Below are 8,188 nucleotides of genomic sequence, written 5' to 3'. Positions count from 1 at the left end.
ATTCAGCCAAGGGTGGGTATTGTGAAAATTTCATGCTTTCTTGCCCACTTTAATTTCTATACACATTTAACTAACTAAAACTACCAATTTAACTAAAAATCAAAACCTAAAAATTTCAAAATCTCTCCCCTAGAATTTCGTCCAGCCCTTGATATCACTTTTTGATCTCTCTCCTCAAGCATGTTAAATGGAAATAAAGGCTTAGGAAAGGCAGAAATCGAGCTAAAGTAAAAAAATCTTACCGCTAGACGAGTAAACGGTCGAAAATCGCGAATTCCCCTTTGAATTTTCTTGTTTCTCTTTGGTTTTTCTTTTTTCTTCTTCCTTTCCTCTCTATTTCCTCTCTTGTTCTTCCTTATAGCTGGCCAGTACTTAAAATGGGGTTTAAATGGGCTGACTTTTCATTAAAATAATATTATATCATTAAAAAAATGCCATGTGTCACTTTCTCATTGGCCCATTTTTAAAATTTCATTCATTTGTTTCCAAATTTTCACCATACACTTGTCCCACATATCCATAGCTTAGATAAAATTCTTAGACTTATCCAAAGTCTCGGTGGAGTAATTTTTAAAATTTACACTTTTGCCCCAGTAAAAGTGAAAAATTACATTTTTGCCCAAAAAATTGAAAAATTGCCCATAGACATATTTTTCATCCCTTATACTCATACCAATCTCCAATTTGTCAAATTTGATCTAAATTCTCTCAAAATCTCAAATTTTGTCCGCTGGTGGTAAAATTACGATTTTGCCCCTACACTCCAAAAATCACCAGAATTAAACTTTTTCACTTTCTATCATTAAATTATACTCCAAATAGTTAATCTTGGTCAAAAATTTCACTCCATGATCAAATTATTATCTTAAGTGGCAAAATGACGATTTTGCCCTTGAACATCAAAATTTCCAATTTTACCCCAAATGAACCCTCGAACTCCGAACAATCATTTTTAGTCATTCTTGGACTATAAAATATTAAATTTCATACTACAATTTCTATTTGAACTAGTTCGAGGTTAAATCAACTCAAGTGTACCGTTAGGTACGATATCAGGTTTCGTCTTTTCTTAGGTGCTTTCCTAGCATAATAACATGCTACTCAGTGCATGTATGTCATGACATGTATTTATAGGGTTGGGTTTTACACCTCTAGTCAATCCTTGAACAATAGCATCGTGCAAAACTAAACTTCAAGGAGACCCAGTCGATCCTCAAGGCATGGCAATCAATGTTGATCCCAAAAGAAGTGCTTAAGGGTGGTGAATAGTAGTTAAGAAATATTTTTGAAGGAAATCCTTTAAGTTCAAAACCTTTTAGAAGAAATGAGATGGAAAATTTAAAAACTTGTTGAGGCTAGTGAACACCAAGTAAAAAAAAGTTAAGAGAAGTAGAAAAAATTCAAAATTTATAGGGGTTTGGTCCACTTGACCTACATCTACAACCTTGATCTTCCCAATCAAGGATTTACAACCTAACTTCACCAAAACTAGTGAAATTTACAACTTCCACTGACCTTTTATAAAATGAGCTTTTAACCCAAGCTTTTACAACAAACCCTTAAAGCGCCTCACACTCTTTAATCAAATAAGAAATAAAAATAAAATGGAGAACAATTGATCACCTAGTTGATCTAAATGTACAAGTTCAAGCTCAAACACTTTGACAAAGGATGGGAGTGAATTACAAGTGTAAGGTCTTCTAAGCTCAAAATCACTTGGAACACTTCTCTCATCATTTATGATTGTTTGAACCTCTTTAAGTACTTGAAAGATAGTTTCTAGCCATTAGAAATAGTTTTGGAACAAAAATAGCCGTTATTTTTTCTTTAAACGGCTCTTTTCAAATTTACCAGTAGTGCTTCGTTAACCGGTTAACGATGAGCTTTAATTGATTAAAGCTTTTCTGTCCGGTAGTCTGCTTCACTATGTTAACCTATTAAAGGTGGCTTTAACCAATTAAGGACATTCTATTTTCAAACTTCTCCAACCAACAATCTTTCTTTAATTGGTTAGTCCTCTCTTTAACTAATTGAGGTTTCTCTGCCTTCAATTTTAACTAATTCAAGTAAGCGTTAATCGATTAAAATATCTTTAAATTTGAATTCCTTCATTTGGTGCTCTTCAACGGTTAACTTCATTTTAAATTTGAATTTTAGCGCTTTTCAGGTACTTCAAGTTTGACCATTAATCAATTACCCCTTTGGTTAACCGATTAATAACCTTTTGTTTTGCATCCAATACCCACTTAACTAATTAAGCTTTGTGTTTACCAGTTAAGACCTTTTTGCTTATCCTTAGTGTAGTACCCAGAATTACTTAACTAATTAAAGATCTATGTTAATCAGTTAAGACTAATCTATCTTCATGAAAGCTCTTTCTTCTTTACTTGTTCAACCAATTAACCCTTCTTGCAACTAAACAAGCATACCAGGCATCTTGACTTGCTTTCAAACAATAAATATGTTAAGAAATTTAGGCTTTCTCCTGCACAGTCAAATAATATAATTAGACACTAATGAATAAAGAATATTTTGTTGTCATCAAAAACATATAGAGTCAATATTATCCCCTTTTTTGATGATGACAAAACTGCCGAGATTCGACCTCATGCTCAAACATGAAAATAATCAAGAAATTAAAAGCATAATGCAGTGAAAAAATAAACTAGTATTTAATAAGAGAAATAGTCGAATCCTACAATATCAATATTTGTGTTTTTCATGTAACTTTCAAATTAATTATGAATACTCATAAGTTTAAGAGTTACATACCTTGCTCTAGATATCGAAATCAAAAGCCAATTAAATCAAAATCTTTGCTTCTTCACCTTTAGGATTTGTCAAATCTTCAGCCACCCAAGTGTTTAGCCTTTAATAGTAATCCACATAATGACCGAATAAGACCTTCTCAAAGGTAGGATTTTTTTACTTGTGCTAGCAAGTTTTGTTTATAAAACAAAACGATCAAAAATTCTTGCCAAATCTTATTTTTGTCAGACAAAAAAAAACTATTTTTCTTTTCTTATTTTATGAAACGACTAAAAAGTGCTTGGAGGCTTAGAGCTTTAGTTTGCTAACATAATATATTTATATAACCAAACTAAGTTGTAACCCTAAATACAATAGTTGTATTTTAATTTAATTAAGTCTCTGTAAACTTAATTAATTTTTCACTTTATTTTGGTATATTCTAATTAAGTCTAACTTAATTAATTATCCTTATTTAATCCCAATCATGTCACTTAATGTGTGTGATCCATTAGGCTTCTAACATGTTGGCAATAAATATAAATCCTAATCAAATATCAATTTGATATTTGATTTATATTTATAGATCATGAGCGGTATCTAGCAATATATCATGACCTCCCAAATGTTAGAGAGTCAATTAAAAAATTTGACAATGCCTTTCAATGATAAGCCTCTCAGTGCAATACAGTCCTTTCATCAAATATCCTGGATATGTCATAAAGAATGGTTTAATGTCTACTTATAATATTCCATATTAGTTTTCATAATTCATGACTAACCTTATGAATTTAGGAAACTAATTTTTCTGAAATTCATCATACTTTGACCAAAGACCTTATACAAGTTGATCAAGAATTGAGAGCAAGTGAGATACATCCCTTTAATCACTTAAGGGTGATGAATCCTCTCTTGGCCACTCAGAAACCTTCTCATGTTTCATGGCATACCAAAAACACCATGTTTAGGCATCTGGTCGCCTCCAAACCTGTAAGGGTGAAATCAAAGCATGTCATTCCTCATACAAGATGACTTAGTGTCTCAAGTCTAAAGACTAGTTGCACGACTATCACATAAGAACATATTCCATAGACACTTAAGTGAAATACCAAATGGAGTTCTCATAGCAGGTCATGTTTAATGAACTTGTTCTTTAACAAACACCCACATGTTATCCTCAAGTATCCCATATACTTCAAACTATGAGATCAATTGCTTACTTTTCAAGTAAAGAGACTTAACATGTACCACTCTTTGAGCATTGTCAATGTTATGTCTTGACAATATAATGACCATGAACAATTTTAGGAACATGGCTTTGATGCATAGTGATCTCATAATTGTAACAACTTTACAATTCTCTTGCAAAGACTTTATATTTCATGGGCTTCATCTAATTAGTACTTAATAACTCCTAATTATTGCACTAACATGAAGGAAAACATCTATCACATATAGTTATGTGATTAAATATGCATTAAACGATAATTTATATTCCTTGACCAATCTAATTGGCTCAAGGGCATATAACAACAAAAACACCCCTAGATTAAGAGTGCAATGTCTATGTTAACTTTGTATCTATATGCAATTGAGGAATTACTCCCACTTAATATATGCTCTTAGTTTTCTTTAAAGTAAGAAAATATTCACAATATCTACAGTAGCTAAATAAGATATAAAATATTCACCGTAGCTAAGTAAGATATTTTCAATATCCATAATAACTAGCACATAATATTCAACAAAATCATAACTAATCATCACACACATAAATTAATCCTAAAGACCTGTCAAACTCTATTTACCTTAGTCTTCTTTCTCCCCTTTTTTGTCATCATTAAAAAAGATATTTAAAAATTCCCCTTAATGAGTGTATCTAGATTTAAAAAATTAACCAAAGTTTCTCTTTATCATTTGGGCTAAACCACTGCATTTACAAAAAAATTTACAAGTTTAATAAGCACAAATACAGCAACAACAAACATTCAATTTCAAGAAAGTCATAAACTGTATTAAACATTCAATTTCATTACACATAAGAAAATATACATCCATAACAGCTAAACATTCAATCTTAGTTACTTCTCCCTTTTTGGTCATTATCTAAAGAAGGGTTAAAAGTAAAACAAGGTTAATTCAAATGCTCATCTTTAGACAAATCATGAAACCAATAAGTTTCCAATTGTTAAAAATCTAAATGTTTGGAGAGAAATTATGAGTCTAGAATAAATGAGTATTTAAGTAGATATTCAACCTGTTTATCTAATACTCAAGTATTCATGGAACTAGATAAGTATTTGAATTTAAATAGATGTTCAACATATGCATCAAATACTCATACTTTCAAGAAATATTTGTAAAGTAGTTCCTAGGCATGTCATCAAGCATCATTCTCAAACATAATCATCATCAAGCAATCATTGCTAGGCAATATCAATCAATCATTTTCAAAGAATTCTCCGATTCATATGAAAATGGCAACTCAAGGAAAAATTCCATATAAAAAGAATATAATCATTTAGCACTCTTAATTCATCATCAACTATTCATTTAGCAAGCATTTTAAGAAATATTCTCCAAAATTATATATGAAGTTAGCAATTCATGGAGAATTTTCTCATCAAGAAGATATCATTATCAATGAAGCATTACCAAACATCATACACTTGTTGGAAGCATGTAAAAGAATATTATGATCAAGTAAGAACAAGCATGATTACAAGAAATAAAATGGCTATCTTCATTAATCACGAATCTAATTTGTTTTACGAAATGCAGCCATGAATATAATAATTTTTTTAAATTCTATATAGACATATACCAATAAAAAATATGCAAGCATTGAAATTCAAGGCACATGCTATTTCTCAATAATTCATGATTCATGAATGATATCAATTGTAATGGAATATTGAAAATAAAGCACTCAACTCATGAATATGTTAAAAGTGAACATGCAATCATCAATGAGTACCAATTATCAAGATTCAAGAAAGAGACATTCAATCAAAGCACATTAGGCATTCACTATTCACTAAGCCATAGATCATATTTCGTTTGACATTCCATGTTATTTATAGAAATATATAAGCTAGAGTGGATGCACACCAAATTTTTAGATTATGTGAACATTTAAGGCTCAATGAAGACATAGTCAACATTCAAATGCATATTCAAAAGATATATCAACTATGTTAACACAAACTATATGTCATGATCAAACTAGACTTGAGTTATGAAATTAAGCACTATAAGTAATTCTATCATTTAAGTCAAGTTATAGACATTAATTATTAAGTTCAAGCAAGATTGGAAGTCATATAAGCAATTGACTTGACCAAAACAATAGATGAACCAAAAAAAATATTTTCACTAAATTTAATGACTTAATCTTAGTCAATTTTATGAGCCTAGGCAATGATTCAATCTTGAAACAATCATTTAAGTACAAACATGAAACATATTTCAAGAATTGTTCCTAGACTAAGCATTTGAATATTTCAATTCTTAGCACATGATTTTTCAATGTAAATACATGAGAAATAATAAAATCAAGCACTTATGAACAATTTCTCATTTTTCAAAATTTAATAATTAAGCACAACAAAGTTAATAATATCAATATTGGTGCCATGTCTTGGAGTAAACAAATTCAAGCATTTGTGAGAGTTTTCCCCTTTTTCAAGAAGTTTTTCAACTTCAAGAACATGTATTTATACCAAATGATCATGAGATTGTTCATAATGCACGTTTTTAAAGGTCAAGATTGTTTTTAAGCTGACACAAAACCACTTTAGTTGATTAAAGCTAACTTTAATCAGTTAAAACTCTTATGCCTTTAAATCTTAACTTTACACTAAAGCAAATTATTCAATTAAAAGACTTTTTAATCTATTAAAATGAACACACTCTATTACAATATCAATTTAAAACATTATTTTAGTCAGTTAAAATCTTACCTAAGTACTTAAAACCTACTTTTAATTAATCAAAACAAGAAATTAAAGCACAATAGCCATACAATTTCATCAAAAACATATTTTAAATCCATTCAATCCAAGTTCATGCACATCAATTCTTTTCTAATTTTGCAAAATTGATATTCACACAATGGTTTTATGAAAATATTAGCCAACTAATGGAAGGTATCAACAAATTCAATTTTAACATCTCCTTCAAGCACATGATCTCTAATAAAATGATGTCTAGTCTCAATATGCTTAGTTCTAGAGTGTTGAACAGGATTCTTTGAGATGTTAATGGCACTTGTATTGTGACAAAAGATAGGAATATTATGCATGGGCATGCCAAAGTCATTCAATTGTTGCCCAATCCATAAAATTTGTGCGCACCAACTACCTACTGAAATGTATTTAGCTTTAGTAGTGGATAAGCAACTGAATTTTGTTTCTTACTAGATCAAGACAAGCATATTTCCAAGGAACTGATAAGTACCACTAGTGCTCTTCCAATCAATTTTGCTTCCAGCAAAATTAGCATTGAAATAGCCAAGAAGATAAAAAAATGATCCGTTTGGATACTATAAGCCTAAGCTTTGGGTATGCAAGAAGTATCTAAAGATACTCTTTACAATAGTTAAGTGTGATTTCATAGGACATGATTGAAATCTTACACATAGGCACACATTAACAATATAACAGGTCTATTTGTTGTTAAATAAAAAAGTTAAGCAATCATACCTCTATAAAGCTTTTAGTCCACTTCTTTTCCTTTTTCATCTCTATCAAGCTTTGTAGAAGGATGCATAGGTGTTCCAATTGACTTTACATTCATCACACCAAACTTCTTCAGCATTTCCTTAGTGTATTTTGCTTGATTGGTGAAAATCCCATCCTAACATTGTTGATTTGTAGACCAAAGAAGAATTTTAATTCTCCTATCTTATTCATTTCAAACTCACATTGGATTTTCTTAGCAAAATTCTCACATAATTTTTCATTAGTAGCATTAAAAACTATTGTTAGATTAATTATTCTTTATGTTTTGTAATGACAAAAAGAAATGACCAAAATTCATTCAACTTATAGAGGACCAAAGCTCTCACATCCCAAAATGCATTCTAGTCCATATCTATCGACACATGTTCTTCATGTATCAATACATTTAGATAAGTATTGATAGATTCCAACATTTATCAATACATGTTCTTCAGTAGAGTCAAAACTCAAAAGTCAAACTCAATATATCGATACATTCTTAATTGTATCGATAGAATTGAGACAAAATGCTTACTGACCTAAAAGTTTCAATACATTTCACAAATGTATCGATACATTTTCAACATAAGTGCTTATTGTCTCAAAAGTATCGATACATTTTAAGCATAATGTCAAAACCCTTACAGCCAAGTTCAAATGTGTCAATACATGCATAAATGTATTGATACATCTTAGTGAAAATTCAAAAATAAAAGGCA

The sequence above is a fragment of the Theobroma cacao genome, chromosome 4, assembly GCF_000208745.1.
Source record: "Theobroma cacao cultivar B97-61/B2 chromosome 4, Criollo_cocoa_genome_V2, whole genome shotgun sequence".
NCBI lineage: Eukaryota > Viridiplantae > Streptophyta > Magnoliopsida > Malvales > Malvaceae > Theobroma > Theobroma cacao.
This window is presented reverse-complemented; position numbering follows the sequence as displayed.